Below are 16,101 nucleotides of genomic sequence, written 5' to 3'. Positions count from 1 at the left end.
ATTCTCTATTACAGTAAGCATAAAACATGGTCTTATAGTACTGTGCTCCAACACCAACTTGGGGTCTCAAACTACTTGATGGAACAGGTTCCAGAGGTGTGGGCCCTTTGCTGAGAATACCTCGCTACCGGCAATGTAAATCCCAGGACAGCAAAAAAACCAACAGATTTTAACTCCCATGGCAGGACTTGGAGACAAGAGAGGATCTTCAAATAAGTGGGTCTCGGACCATTATTAGATTTATAGATGCTAATGCTTTAAACTGCACTCAGATGCAAACAGGTAGCCAATGCAGGTCATAGAACACTTTTTTTTAAATGAGCTCTCTCCAACTCAACAGGAGCTGCTAACTTCAGCAGCACCTGAAGCTTTCAAGTCCCCTTTAGTGGTGCCCCAAGTAGAGCTTACTGCAGCTTTCTAGCCTTCACGTTATAAAGCTATGGCTCACTGTGACATTGTCCACATCAGATTATATATTATTTCTATTATGGCAGTGTTAGAGGCCCCACCAAAATCAGAGTTAGTGTGCTAAGAGCTGTACAAATGCATAGGAAGTGACAATCCCTGCCCCAACAAGTTTACAGCCTAACCAGACTAGACTATGAGTGGGATGCAAGTAATATGCCCATTCCACACAAAGAATTTAAGTACAGAGCGATTAATTGACTTCTCCAAGTCATAAAGGAAGACTATAACAGATCCTGGAATCGAACCCAGATGTCCTGAATTCCAATCATGTACCTTAACTTTACAATCATCCTCTCTCTCAAAGGAGAACAGTTTCAGCCAACAAGTCAAAAATATACCATAGCTGTCAGTTGAAAATTCAGGGCCAACAATGGATTCAATATGGCCAGAGATTGCAAATTGTGCTTTTGCAAAGGCCAGATAAACAATTCTGCTAAAAGATACAGTGCTTCCCTTATCTTTCATATCGGCTTAATCTTACGTAGCCAGTTTGATCGCATCTAGTCTGCACTTTTGTTAGAAATTGACACCTAGTAGCTGAAAAAGAGCTGAGCAGCAGCATGAAGTAAAAATAGGGTTGCATAGTGGGAAATTTATGACAGCATACAGAAATTTACAACTATAAACCAGCTCTTAGACACGTCCAATAATTAAATTTAAACAGAAAAAAAATTATTTATCCACTGTTATGATTAACCAAAAAACTTCTCATTAATCTTTTTCTTGGCAACTGATCTAATTAAGCAGAAGTAACAACACTCATGATTCTCCCACTCTCAGCATAAATACATGACTGAATGTTAGGGACCAGATTTCATAACTTTGCATGCAAATGGTCAGTTAATTGTTTAAAGGGTCATTTGCATACTTGTCACCACTGTGCATGCAATCACAGTAATTCTACACAAATATGGGTACTCACTTCTGTGACTGCAGATGTACCTGCACAATTATGGAATTGGAAGCAAGGGAAGATTTAAATACTAATATCCATTTTGTAACAAATTGTAATAATTTTTTTTTATTAGCCCTCCTCTACTTTTATTTCATTGACCACTTTTGTAACAATTGGGCCTAAAAATTTACCCTAATTGTAAGCTTAACTGTGGGAAAATGGATAAAAAGTTTACAAAATGTTCCAATCACGTGTATCAATAAATGTCGATGGTAAAAGATGCAAAAGGGAGACAGACTGAATCAGTTCAAATAAAAAGGCCTACTGATATAACTCAAAATATACTGATATAACTCAAGTGTCAGGACCACGTCTGGTAAACAAGAGAAGAGTGGAACCGGAAATCAAAAGAACATAAGAATGGCCATTCTGGGTCAGACAATTGGTCCATTTAGCCCAGTATTCTGTCGTCTGCAAGTGGCCAGTGCCAGATGCTTCAGAAAAAACTAACAAAACTGGGCAATTTATTAAGAGATCAATCCCCTCTCATCCAGTTCCAGCTTCCAGCAATCAGAGCTTTAGGCACCCAGAGCAGGAGGTTGAGTCCCTGAGCATTTTGGCTGGTAGTCATTGATGGGCTTATCATTCGTGAACTTATCTAATTATTTTTTGAATCCAGTTATAGTTTTGGTCCTCACAAGATGCCCTGGCTACAAGTTCCACAAATTGACTGTGATTTGTGTGAAAAAGCACTTCCTTGTATTTGTTTTAAATCTGCTGCCTATTAATTTCAGTGGGCGACCTCTGGTTCACATGTTATGTGAGAGGTTAAATAACACTTCCTTTTTCACTTCCTCTACCCCATTCATTATTATAGACCTCTATTATATCCCCCCTCAGTTGTTTCTATTCCAAGATGAACATTTCCAGTCTTTTTAATCTCTCCCCAGACAGAAGCTGTTCCATACCCCTAATAAGTTTTGTTGCCCTTCTCTATACGTTTTCCAATTCTGTCTTAAAAAAAAAAAAAAAAAAAAAAAAAGATGAGGCAACCAGAACTACACACAGTACTCAAGATGTGGGCAATACCATGAATTTATATAGTGGCATGATGATATTTTCTATCTTACTATCTATTCATTTCCTAATGGTTCCTAACATTGTTAGCTATTTTGACAGCTGCTGCACATTATGCTGAGTGGTAATAGCTAATTTAGACCTCACCATTTTGTATGTGTAGTTGGGATGATGTTTTCCAATATGTATTACTTGACATTAATCAACACTGAATTTCATCTGCCATTTTCTTGCCCAGTGACACAGTTTTGAGACACCCTTTGTAACTCTTCTCAGTTAGATTTGGCCTTAACTATCTTGAGTAATTTTGTATAGTCTGAAAACTGTGCCACCTCACTGTTTACCCCTTTTTCCAGATCATTTATGAATATGTTGAACAGCACTACTGTCAGTACAGATCCCTGGGGGACTGTGCTAGTTACCTCTCCCCCCTATGAAAACTGAACATTTATAGCATTTGTCTCCTATCTTTTAACCAGTTAAGATCCTTCCCTCTTATCCCAGGACTACTCACTTTACTTAAGAGCCTTAGATGAGGGACCTTGTCAAAGGCTTTCTGAAAGTCTAAGTTGACTATATCCACTGGTTTACCTTTGTCCATGTTTGTTGACTCCCCTCAAAGAACTCTAATAGATTAGTGAAACATGATTTCCTTTTACAAAAGCCGTGTCGACTCTTCCCCAACATATCCTGTTCATCTACTTGTCTGACAATTCTGTTCTTTATTACAGTTTCAATTTACCTGATACTGAAGTTAGGCTTACCAACCTGTAATTGCCAGAATTGCATCTGGAGCCATTTTTAAAAAAATCAGCATCACATTAGGTATCTGCCAGTCATCTGGTACAGAGGCTGATTTAAGTGATAGGTTACATACCATAGTTAGTAGTTTTGCAATTTCATATTGAATTGCTTCAGAACTCTTGAGTGAATACCACCTTGTCCTGGTGACTTATTACTGTTTAACTTCTGTCCTTTCTGGGGAAAAGAGTTTTTACCATTTTAAATATCATCTAAGGTCTGGTCTACATGTAAAATTTAGGTTAAAAAAATCCACACCCCCAACTGCCATAGCAATGCCAACCTAGCCCCTACGATAGATGCAGCTAGGTTGACAGATGAATGCTTCCATTAACATAGCTACCATTGCTTGGGGAGGTAGTGTTCCTGTAGCGAAGCAAAAGCACCTTCCATCGCTGTAGCTTGTATCTACACTATGATGTTATACCAACACAGCTATGGCACTGCATAGCATAGCAATGGCCTAAATCAGCGGTCCCCAACCTTTTTGGCACCAGGGACCGGTTTCGCAGAAAAAAAAAATTTCCGCGGACCTGCCCCCTATCTGACCCCCACCCACTTCCTGCCCCCCCGACTGCCCGCCCCCCTCAGAATCCCCGACCCATCCTGCTCCTTGTCCCCTCACCATCCCCCAGAGACCCCCACCACCCTGGGACCCCACCCTGCTCCCTGTCCCCTGACTGCCCCAACCCCTATCCCCCCCCGCTGAGTCCTGACAGACCCCCCCGGAACGCCCACAATCCAACCCCCCCCATTCCCTGCCCCCTGACCGCTCCCCCAACCTCCGCCCCCTCTCTGTGCCCTGACTGTCCCCAGGACTCCCTGCCCCTTAGACAACCCCCCGCAGCCCCAGCCTCTTACCCCCGGCTCCCTCCTCACCCGGAGCCTCAGCGCCTCGCCCGACAGCTGCAGCGTGCCTCCGGCGGGGCCTGAGCTCCGTCCCGCTCAGAGCCGCGTGGGGAGGGGGCGGGGCTGGGAGCTCCACGCCGAGCGGAGGCAGCTGAGCTCAGCCCGGAGCTCGCAGCCCCGCCCCCGCCCCACGCGGCTCTGAGGGGGCGGGGTTCAGGGGCCCCGCCGGAGACATGCCGCTTGATGTGCTAGGGGTCGGTTCACGGCCCGGTTCCTAACGGGCCGCGGACCGGTACCGGTCCACGGCCCGGGGGTTGGGGACCCCTGGTCTAAATGATAGTGAAACAAGAGTGGTGGCAGGGGTAGGTTCCTTTTTAAAAACTCTCTCCAGCTATAGGGATCAAGGTACTTTAAAATGAAAGCCTGATTTAATACTTAATATTTCAAATGTTTTAAGTTTCTTTTCTGTATCTTTAATAAAAGGTTTAAAGGATGTTTAATGATGTGTTTGCCACGGTACCAAGCAGGCTGAAGGGGCTGTATCTCAAACTTTGTTTAAAACTGTTTAATGCTGGACAATTACAGGGGCACGTTAACACTTTTGACTCTTTAGGCCCATTTATTCCATCAAAATTAATGTACCAGCATGATTATGTTCATGAACTTTTTCAGACTGGATAAAACCAAACCAAAGAAGTTTTATATTTCCATCCGCTGTTTTAAATAATGCAGTATAATCTGTCATAATATACATTACTGTAATTAGAAAAACAAATTGAAAGAGGAATGCACATCTTAAAATAATATAAACAAGTCTGTTCAATGCAAATTCATTGTAGAAATTTGAATTATATTTATTCAGCAGGTTAAACTCCCACCCTGCTAAAGTTTTATATGGCTACTATTGATCAATTCACTGCAATTCACTTTTCTGCATTCTAATGTTATAACCAAGAAGTGCCACCTTAGAAAACAGTTTGGAGCAATATTTCAAGAGTCTAGAGTAATGCCTGAGATGGTGAGAAATAACTTGTCCTACAACAATGGTTGAGTGAAGGGAAAGTGTGTAGGAAAACTATGGAAGTGAGAAAAAAACATCTCTCTCAAAGTCACCAAAAATACTGAAATTCAGAAAAAATTAGACAAAATTTCAGTTTCTGTCCAAGTTTTGCATCAGATATACATTACACAATTGTTTTATGTACAAGTGATAAAATATATATTCTAGGGCTGTAGATTAATCGCAGTTAACTCATGAGATTAACTCAAAAAAATGAATCACAATTAACTGCAGTTTTAATCACACTGTTAAACAATAAAATACCAATTGAAATTAAATATTTTTGGATGTTTTTCTACATTTTCAAATATATTGATTTCAATTACAACCCAGAATACAAAGTGTAAACTGCTCACTTTATATTATTATTTTTATTACCAATATTTGCACTATAAAAATGACAAAAGAAACAGTATTTCAATTCACCTCATACTGCAGTGCAATCTCTTTATTGTGAAAGAGTAACGTACAAATGTAGATTTTTGTTACATAACTGCACTCAAAAACAAAACAATGCAAAACTTTAGCACCTACAAGTCCACTCAGTCCTACTTTTCGTTCAACCAATTGCTAAGACAAACAAGTTTGTTTACATTTACAGGAGATAATGCTGCCCGCTTCTTATTTACAATGTCACCAGAAAATGAGAACAGGCAAGATATGCTAAATATCCATATGCCCCTTCATGCTTCAGCCACCATTCCAGAGGACATGCTTCCATGCTGATGACGCTTATTAAAAAAATAATGCATTAATTAAATTTGTGACAACGCTTTGGGGGAGAGTTGTATGTCTCCAGCTCTATTGTACCTGCATTTCTGCCATATATTTCATGTTATAGTAGTCTCAGATGACTCAGCACATGTTGTTCATTTTAAGAACACTTTCGCTGCAGATTTGACAAAACGCAAAGAAGGTACCAATGTGAGATTTCTAAAGATAGTTACAGCACTCAACCCAAGGTTTAAGAATCTGAAGTGCCTTCCAAAATCTGAAAGGGATGAGGTATAGAGCATGCTTTCAGAAGTCTTAAGAGAAACACTCCGATGCGGAAACTACAGAACTCAAACCAGAAAAAAAAAATCAACCTTCTGCTAGTGGCATCTGACTCAGCTGATGAAAATGAACATGCATTAGTCCTCACTGCTTTGGATCATTATTCAGCGGAACCCATCATCAGCATGGAAGCATGTCCTCTGGAATGGTGGTTGAAGCATGAAGGGACATAAGAATCTTTAGTGCATTTGGTATGTAAGTATCTTGCGATGCTGGCTAAAACAGTGCCATTTTCTCACTTTCAGGTGACATTGTGAACAAAAAGCGGGCAGCATTATCTCCTGCAAATGTAAACAAACTCGTTCGTCTGACCAATTGGCTGAACAAGAAACAGGACTGAGTGGACTTTTAGGCTCTAAAGTTTTACATTGCTTTATTTTTGAATGCAGTTATTGTTTGTACATAAATCTACACTTGTAAGTTCAACTTTCATGATAAAGCGATTGCACTACAGTACTTGTATTGGGTGAACTGAAAAATACTATTTCTTTTGTTTTTGTGGTGCAAATATTTGTAATAAAATAAATATAAAGTGAGCACTGTACACTTTGTATTGTGTTAAAACTGAAATCAGTATACTTGAAAATGTGGAAAACATCCAAAAATATTTAAATAAATGGTACTCAATTATTAACAGTGTGATTAATCACACAATTAATCGTGATTAATTTTTTTAATCGCTTGATAGCCCTAATATATTCCATCTTTGAACCCTTGTACAAATGTATTTGATCCTTTATTTATTACAGCCATCTCATTTTTATTTGTATAGTACACTAGTTCATTTTTTAATGAAGTATTGGCTCACATTAAATGAAGTTGCAGATTTTATTCAGAAAGGCAAATAAAGGTGTAAATAAAGCTTCTAAAATGATACAATATGAAGTACAACTTGAGAAAAATACTTGACTATTTACATGCTTTAGAGATGTTCTTCAAACAGGTAGGATGATTTCTGTTTTTTTTAAGGGGACATTTTAGGGGTCTTTGAAAGGTAAAAGATTCTTGTGACAAGTTCAGTTATCCAATTATCAATACTAAAAAGAATATTTCATAACCTCTATGGATATGTCTACACAGGAATAAAAAACCCATAGGTGGCCCAGGTCAGCTGACTCAGACTTAGAGGTCTTGGGCTCCAGGGCTGAAAAAATTCTGTGTAGACATTTGGGCTTGGGTTGGAGCCTGAGCCTTGGGACACTGTGAAGACTGAGTCCCAGATCTTGGGATCCAGCCCGAGTCCAAACATCTACACAGCAATTTTTAGCCCCACAGCTGACCCAGGCCAGCTAGAGTCATGGCATGGGTCTTTTATCCCTGTGTAGCTGTTCCCTATCAGACTAAAACTAAACATTTGTTAAACTATTTATTCGATGCTGGAGAAATGTTTCAAGCTTCAAGAAAATATTCGCTACTCTTTTTTTTCCTTTTGCTTTAAAAACTGCAATTTAATAGGTGTATATAAATCATGATTATCTTCAAATTGCAGATATTTTACCTTATAATAAGACTAAAATATTTTAATACACTATTTCCTGCTCTAAGGTGAGAAACTACTTTGGATTTTTCTGATCCATCTAAGCAAGATCACTGCAATTGGCTAGTTCAAAAATAAACTGGTTCACATGAGCAAAGCCAAGCAAAGCACAAAATGGGACAAATAACTACTAGTTGCAGGAAGATGGGGAAAGTCCTCCTCTAGGCACCTGTCAGTTATAGGTCCAACTTAAATAGATCTCGATTTTAATTATTCTGCAGTTACCCAAAACCAACTCCCTAGAGGCCTTTACGTATATTACCATTGTTCAGGTCATCTTTGGTGTCAAGAGGGAAATGGGTGCCAATCTTGCATATAGTATTGAGAGGCAATGAGCAAACCACAAGAGCAAGTTCAGGCTTGACCATCATGTACTGTCAGTTGTGCTGCTCCTGTGTTATAGCCATAATTTGGCTACTGAACTAAATGGAGCATCAGTCTTTACATAGCAACACAGGAATTGCAATACTGGAAATATTGTTTTTAACTTGAGACAGTGACAATCTGAAATTTGTGGTGTGTAACCAGTAATACAAGTGTACAGTTGATTTATGAGGTAGTCTTAGCATATTTCTGGCAACAATATGTTAGAGAATATTGTCATATAACAGATGAAACTGAAATTAATTCCTATCCTCTGTATTGTAATTTTCTTCCTGTCTTCTTTTATAAGAACTGTGATCATGTCTTCCCCCTTTCCAAGCTAAAAGAAAAAATTTAAATTGCAAATATTGCCCAATAGTTTAATCTGACAGGTGAATACTAGCATATTTTAATCTAATTGCCTTGAGAATGAGGATGCATTCACCAAGGATCTGAATCTGGAAGCAAAACTCTTTCTTGAACTCAAGTCTTGTATATTAGTTGAATGCACTGCCATTCTGTTGGGTGTCGTTTCTCATATATTTCTATTACAACCTCTCATAACAACTCAAATTGATGTCATAAGGGGAGAGGTTTTAAGAATCCTGCAATTTCTTAAGAGCCATGTACACAGGCAATTCGATTTTTATTGACTGGTGAATTGTATTTTGAAGCTATTGATCTTGAAAACAGAAATGATGATGAGATTGGGTTGTAACAGCGTAGTCAATGGCATAAGGATATATATCTGGAACAAGAAGTTTCTAGTTCATGTGATGAATACATTTAAGTAATTGTGGTCTGCTTTTTGGGCCATGCTTGCTGAGAGAGTCTACAATGCATTATACATCATTAGTATAGATGTTTTTATCTGAACTGTGATAGAATGTTAAGAATTCATTGTTTATAAAAATATGGAATTAAAAAAGAATACAAAGATGAAGACAGTCTGATACCGTAATGTTTTAGAAATATACATTTCAAGGGCTATAAAGCTAGCAGTGAACATTACTATATATTGCAGTAATAGCTGTTATCAGAAAGGGTATAGAAGAGAAGGGTTTAAAAAATTAGTCACAGGCACACAAATGATATTTATTTTTAGTAGATACTAAGCCTATTGAATAATTATGAAATATTAAATATTTATCCTGGAACTCTAAGCCTTCATATATTCATAAGAATAAGAACATAAGAACATAAAAATGGCCCTACTGCAGTGGTCCCCGACCTTTTTGTGGCCAGTAGCACATTCATGTTTTCAAAACAGTGTGGCGGGCGCCAACAATTTTTCAAGGCTTATTTTGTATTTGTACATTAAATACAAAAAAAATCATATTATAATATATGATTCCAGAGAGAAGAGAGAAGCCGCAAGGACAGAGAACATCGGTGCCTGCAGCCCCAGAGTTCTCTGCCCCCGGCAGGCGCAGGGCCGCGGCTTCTCTCCCCTGCTGGGCACTAGGTGGGCGCCATGGCGCCCATGGGCACTGCGTTGGGGACCACTGCCCTACTGGGTCAGACCAAAGGTCCATTTAGTCCTTATCCTGTCTTCCAACAGTGGCCAATGCCAGGTGCCCCAGAGGGAATGAACAGAACAGGTAATCAAGTGATCCATCCCCTGTTGCTCATTCCCAGCTTCTTGCAAATAAACAGAGGCTAGGGACACCATTCCTCCCCATCCTGGCTAATAGCCACTGATGGACCTATCCTCCATGTATTTATCTAATTCTTTTTTGAACTCTGTTATGGTCTTGGCCATATGCACACAGTTTAGCCTCATACATAAAAGGCTCAAGTGCAAGTTTTAATAATGTTTGTCTGAGGAACTATCCAATACTTTTCTATTTGTAGATAAATAATCTGATAAATGCAAGGACAATGAGCATAGATTGTGGTATGTCAAACTACAAGTACTCTGTTAACATGAATATACTTCTACATTTCTTCTTGCAGTTACTTTTATGTATTGATTGGCAATGCATCTATTGGTTCTATTGGTTTGCATGACACTTCTAACAATTAATTCCATACACTGATTACTTGTTATAAAAGTGATTTATAAAAATTTTTACACAGTAATTTCTGTTTTGTTTATACATTATAAGGCCAATTAGCAAATTTCAATCAGCCTGGAAAACTGAAAAGTAAAACTACACTGTCTTAAAGGGCCTGATCCAGAGCTCATTGACTTCAATGAAATCTGGATCAGGACCCCTGGAGTGTTACAAAATTTCTATATATTGAGATGAACAAACAATTATTTTGGGACTATAGTTGAGTGTCTAGTTAAAGTAACTATCAGACAATTGAGAAAGACAGAGAGAGAAGTGTACTTGTTTTTTGAAAGTACTATAAACGTTTGATTTGATGGTCCTGATCTTTAAGAATAAAAGTAGTACTTAAAAGTAGTACTATTACCAGACAAGCAAAAGTATTTGAACAATTTAAATGATATTCAGTGCCAAATGGCATTAATGTTGTGTCTAATCTCTCAGACACAAATAGCTCACTACTTTTACAGAGATAAATCTACTGATGCTTAAAAAGGAAAAATTGTAAGTGTTTCTATGATGTATATGTAGAATTTGCATAAATACTGTGCAGATTTCTTAATACAGAAAGAAAATATCTTTTTAACCTACATAAAATCACCACAAAACACACTTGACAATCCATGCAGGAAATTAGTTTCCTGTTACTTTTCTGTAAAGCAAACAGTGTGTAAGCAGTCATATCAGAGGGAAATAGTCCAACTGAACTAAGGTATCTTACCAGAGCCCCTCATTACAGTCCTGTTTTTCCTTGATTTGGGGGATTATCGTTTGCTGTACTTATTATCTGTGTAATGGAAAGCAGAGGCAAATCTCAAAAATAAATAAATAAATAAAAACCACATCTTTAACAGTTTTAAAATACTATTGCACAACCAAAGGCCACAAAACCAAAAGCTGTTAGAAAGTTAAGCGTAGGCGACAGAAGAGATGAATGCTCAAGTGCAAATGTACCAAACCCCCACCCCCCCAAAAAACTGGTGCAACTTATTATCAAAGTTATTAGGAAACTGTCTTTAGTTTTATGGAATTGTCAATGTATTCTCTCTATTATTTTATGCAATAAATTGGTATTTTCCCATCAATTGATACACACACACACACACACACACACACACACACACTATAACATTTCTATGAACACAAGCAGAAACATGCACAAAGAAAACATCACAATATTCATTTAAGCTTTTAACTTAATAAGCAATGTCAGGTAACAGAGTATGAAGTATCATATACACTAGATTTTAATCATACAGTTTTCCATAGCAGGAACATTAAAGTTTGGCTAAAAGACTTAAATTATACAAGCCTATATTCCTTATATGTTCCAAACTCTATTCATCAAATTAGGCTTGAACTGGTATTTTTTCTAAAATTATGATGTGTGTAAATTTGAACAAATTATAAAAAGGTCTGCATGTGACATCCAGAGTATTAGAACTTTTATAAATAGATAAAACAAAATCCAATTCTTTGGAAAGGGAAACAATTTCTTTACTCTCTCATGTTAAACCTCTGACAAAGGCAATATTAGCTCCCTTCTTACAATTGCTGTTGCTGTATTTTTTAATGTCTTCCTTTTAATGTGAATGATGTGACTGAAAACTAAAAATATATTATTGACTGAAGAATGCTTGTTAATATACTTTTGCAGTCACAGGTCATTTAATACACAGACTAATTAAAGTGACACTGTAGTTATCAACATGAAATTAAAATAAAATATCAAGAGATGTCTATATATTGCATAAAAGCACAGTGTGAGGATATCAATAAGACTGATATTTTAATATTGTTTAACTCTCCAAACAGTAACATACAACATGGTTCCCTGTCACCATATGGGGCAAACAGTGCAAAGCTTATGTTTTCCTCTACATTTTGTTCCTTTTTGTGTTCATACGTCAAGGACTCTGTTAATCAGGTGCAAAAGACAGTCCAGATGACATCTTCATTCTGTAGCCAGCGTAGGATTCTATTCTTAAAAAAAAAAAATCTGCTAGCATGTGTGTGTTGTGTCTAAACTACTTAAGTATATCAGTGCAACTTGCACTATGGATGAACACCCAGTGCAGAATGCAACATTGCAGAGAATCCCTAGTATCCATCCTATTTTGGGAAATCACATTTCACCATGTCTACAAACAACACTTGCTGAAAAATGTTGCACTCACACTGAACCGTAGGCAACTATCCCACAGCTCCAAGCAAATTTCTATTTACTGCTTCATCTAGTTTTCTATTTGTAAAATGTAAAGTGTCTAAATATGTATACACATACAAATTGAGTAAAGTTTTCAGAAGACCATAAGTGACCTAGGAGCCTAAGTACCCAAGTGACTTCTGAAAAATGGAAATTGGATACTTTTGTAAGTTGTCTTTATGCAACAACAGATATAAGCATGATTTTACAAGTTAAATTAGCAGGCTTGAGGAAACTTGGGATTTGGTGGAACAGTTATATTGAACTGGTGCAGCTCCAACGCCAACACAGTCAGACTGTTTTAGCACTGCAATGGAGCACACTGATCTGATGCAGAGTACAATGGTGGTGAGCTTTGCTCTGAGCATGAGCAACTGCCACAGTGCTAGTCAGGAATGCTGGAATAACTTGAGTAGTTGAAGTGCCGAGACCCAAACTGCGAACCCTGTAGATAATGGAAACCACTTCAAGTCAGGGGTTGATGCAGCATCCCCAGTAACCCTAGTTCCAGCTAGTACTCTTTGTGAGCTGCTGCAAGCACTTTATGCGGAGATGAGGTTGCTAGTGTATGCAACTGTGTATGCAAAGCTAAAATTTCTCTAATGTAAACATGGCCACGAAATGCAACAAGTCACCTCTGCAATGCACGTTAGCTGAAATAATCTAAGAAATTTAAATCCCACCGCTTCTCCTGCATTTTGGTCTCATATGACAATACACTATACTTGTATTGGTTGGAAAAAACAAGTTTTAAAAAAAAAATTTATATTCCACTATGGAAGCACTGGTTACAACTAGGGTGACCAGACATCCCGATTTTATCAGAACTGTCCCAATTTTTGCTTGTTTGTCCCGCGTCCCGACTGATGTTCGGTCGGGACACTGGACAAACAAGCAATTTTGCCCTCTGCTCCGGTGCACAGGCGGAGCCCGGAGGGGCTCTCACCCCCCCCTGCCCCAACTCCGCCCCCTTCTTCCCCCATTGGATCCCTCCCCAAATCCCCACCTTGGCCCCGCCTCTTCCCCAAGCACATGGCATTCCTCCTCCCTCCCAGGTTTGCACACGGGCTATGGCCAGGGCCAGGAGCGCAGCCCGCAGGACAGCGTGGTGGGGCCAGAGGCAGCGTGGAGCGGGCAGAGCCCAGGTGGGCAGGGGGCAGAGACAAGCGTGGGGTGGACACGCTCCTGCCGGGAGGGGCTGGGCCTGGCTGCCTGGTTCTCCCCCTGCCCGGGTGGGTCCCAGAGCTCCCCATGGCCGGGGCGGGGCTGCCCGGGGCAAGTGTCCCAGGACGCGGAGCGGAGCAGCCCCTGCTGCGGGGACGGACTGAGCGACGGAGCCCGGGAGCAGCTGGGCCAGGAGCTGCAGGAGGGGCCCAGAGCGCGGCTCGGCTGCAGAGCTCAGGCTGGGCCCGGGAGCGAGGGGATGGGGGAGCTGGGGGGTGTATCCGGGGTCAGAGCTGAGAGTTGGGTTCAGACCGGGCTGTGCCACTGCTGCCTGGCGGCCAGAGGGGGAGGGTGGGGGGCTCTCCGGCTTTTTTTTTTTTTTTGCTCTGCCCCTCCCCGCGTCCTGATATTTCATCTTTGTCATCTGGTCACTCTAGTTACAACTCAACTCCATAGTTAAAGCTGAGTTCCATTTTGCACTTAAAAAAAATAGAGAGATTCTACATTTATGAAAAACAGCATATCCTCCCCAAACTTACAGAATTTACTTTTTGTGTGTTGGATTAATGTCTGAGAATTTAAAGTAAATCCATTAGAGTTAACAGTTAAAAACTGGGTCCTATAAAAAATTAGTATCTCTATCTTTTCTTTATTCTGAACGATTTTAGCAGAATATAGACACTTCAAAATTTGTATATAATTAAAATTAATGTTATATTTGAAATTGTTAAATTATTAACAATTGTATTTATTTATTAGGGTTATGTAGGCTACAGCCAGGCTCAAGTAAGCCACTCAGGTAACTTAAGTGCATTGTGTCATCAAGTGTAATTGGAGATTAGCATATATTTCAGCGTTCTTTGAAATACAGTAAATCAATTGCATCTCAACCTCAAAGTTCAAGAATGATGTTGAGTTTTGGGAACAACCCAAACATTCAAGGACAAGAGTGCATACATCTGATGTAAACAAAAGCTTTATAGCAAGGTTGACATGTTTAAGATACCAAAGCTATCAAGAATTGTTCTTTCAAAAAGATTAACACTGCAAACTCCTATACTAATAACTTACAAAAAGGTTAGCATTCCAATATTCTGGTAGCTTCAGGTTTTGGGAGATTACCCATTTGCTATAATTGTGATTTAAAGATGGCTAATCTGTACTGGCTATTAGTAGCCAGGTCTCAAAATATAAGGCTTTGAGAACATGGAACCAAAAAAAAAAAAAAAAAAAAGCCCAAGCCACAACCTGGGGGCTAGATATTAGGAAACCCAGAAGATAGAGCCCCTCTCACACAGTACAGCAGTATGACTACCACCATCACTTCCCTCTCCTCCTGTCAGCTATTAAAGTACTGCTGCTGTAAAGATCATTAAAACTTGCAGAGATTACACTAAATCCAACTGGAGGATACAACAGGACAGATGCAAGACCTTAAGGCAAAACTTCATAGTTGTGACTTTGTGTATTTGGCACATACAGAAAATAGTCTTGAAGGCCCTCAGATGCCATAGAGTTGCTTGGGTTTTTAGCTAGGATTAGAGTCCAAACTCCATTTTGAACCTCTGTGGATTGGAAGAGTAATGATGTAGTGATTTAACCACTGCTTGTCCAGAATGGACAGATTCCTGACTTTTTAAGGATATGATAACAAATGGAATAAAGAATTTCTCCACTGAGGAAATCGGGGCAGTTTCTTGAATATCCTGCAAATGCTTCAACATGGCTAAGAGTCCTTCCTAAATACAGAAGCACGATTTAAAATGTAGAGTGGTGGGAAGGTCCAGAAACTAAGAGCCTTGGGACATTATGAAGCCAGCCCAGTAGCTGGAAGTGAGGAGACTTCAGTGATTTTGAAATACAAGAATCCTGGCCTGTATCTCTGAAACACCTTAATGGTCAGATTTCCCAGAAAGGACAGAATTTAATTTCCCAACTTCATCTTTGTTTACACGGGACAACAGGATCTGATTTCAGTAATTGTTCCTGCTTGATTTACCACCAAAGAGCAAGATTACTAAAAATAATGTTTGGGCCTATTGCAAGGCCTGAACTTTCTGTTTAGCTGATGAGACATTTTCAGCAAGGACATTCATGGCTTTATAAAGTCTCCCTGAAAACATGTCCCTCCCTATACAGAAAGGGCACAAGCTTGAATTAAGCAGTGATTTAGTATCTTGTCCAAAAGCAAAGCCATGGGGACTCTTCTTGACAATGCAAGGAAATCCATAATAAAGGGTGGTTTAAAAAAAATGAACATTCTGAGCTCATATCATAGAGGTAAGAGGAGGATAAACTATAATGAATTGACAATTTGTGGAGAGATGAAGAAGCAGTTGTTTCAGGAGAAGCCAAGAGCTCTCCTTTCTACCATTTTATTAGGTACATAGGCTATGTAGAAAGAATGAACTGAGATGGTTAGATGGATTGACGTAGACCCATAAGATTTTATAAGGACTTAATCAACTCTTTCAAGTAGATCGTGGGGCGGGCTTTTACTTCAATGGGATCCAAGCAGCCACCACAAACTATTTTGAGGACTGAGAACCAGCATTTCACATTAATATTGGG

At 39.3% G+C, this 16,101-nt stretch overlaps 1 protein-coding gene across 3 annotated transcripts in view; it reads right to left on the bottom strand.

Annotated features, from left to right (window-relative positions):
• The window catches only part of MINDY2 (MINDY lysine 48 deubiquitinase 2), a 117,427-nt gene that overhangs the window by 18,278 nt on the left and 83,048 nt on the right, over nt 1–16,101 (bottom strand). The window lies entirely within an intron of this gene.

This window comes from Mauremys mutica, chromosome 11 (assembly GCF_020497125.1).
Source record: "Mauremys mutica isolate MM-2020 ecotype Southern chromosome 11, ASM2049712v1, whole genome shotgun sequence".
NCBI classification, from domain to species: Eukaryota; Metazoa; Chordata; order Testudines; family Geoemydidae; genus Mauremys; species Mauremys mutica.
Note: the sequence above shows the minus strand (reverse complement) of the source record. Positions and strands in the feature narration are given on the sequence as shown.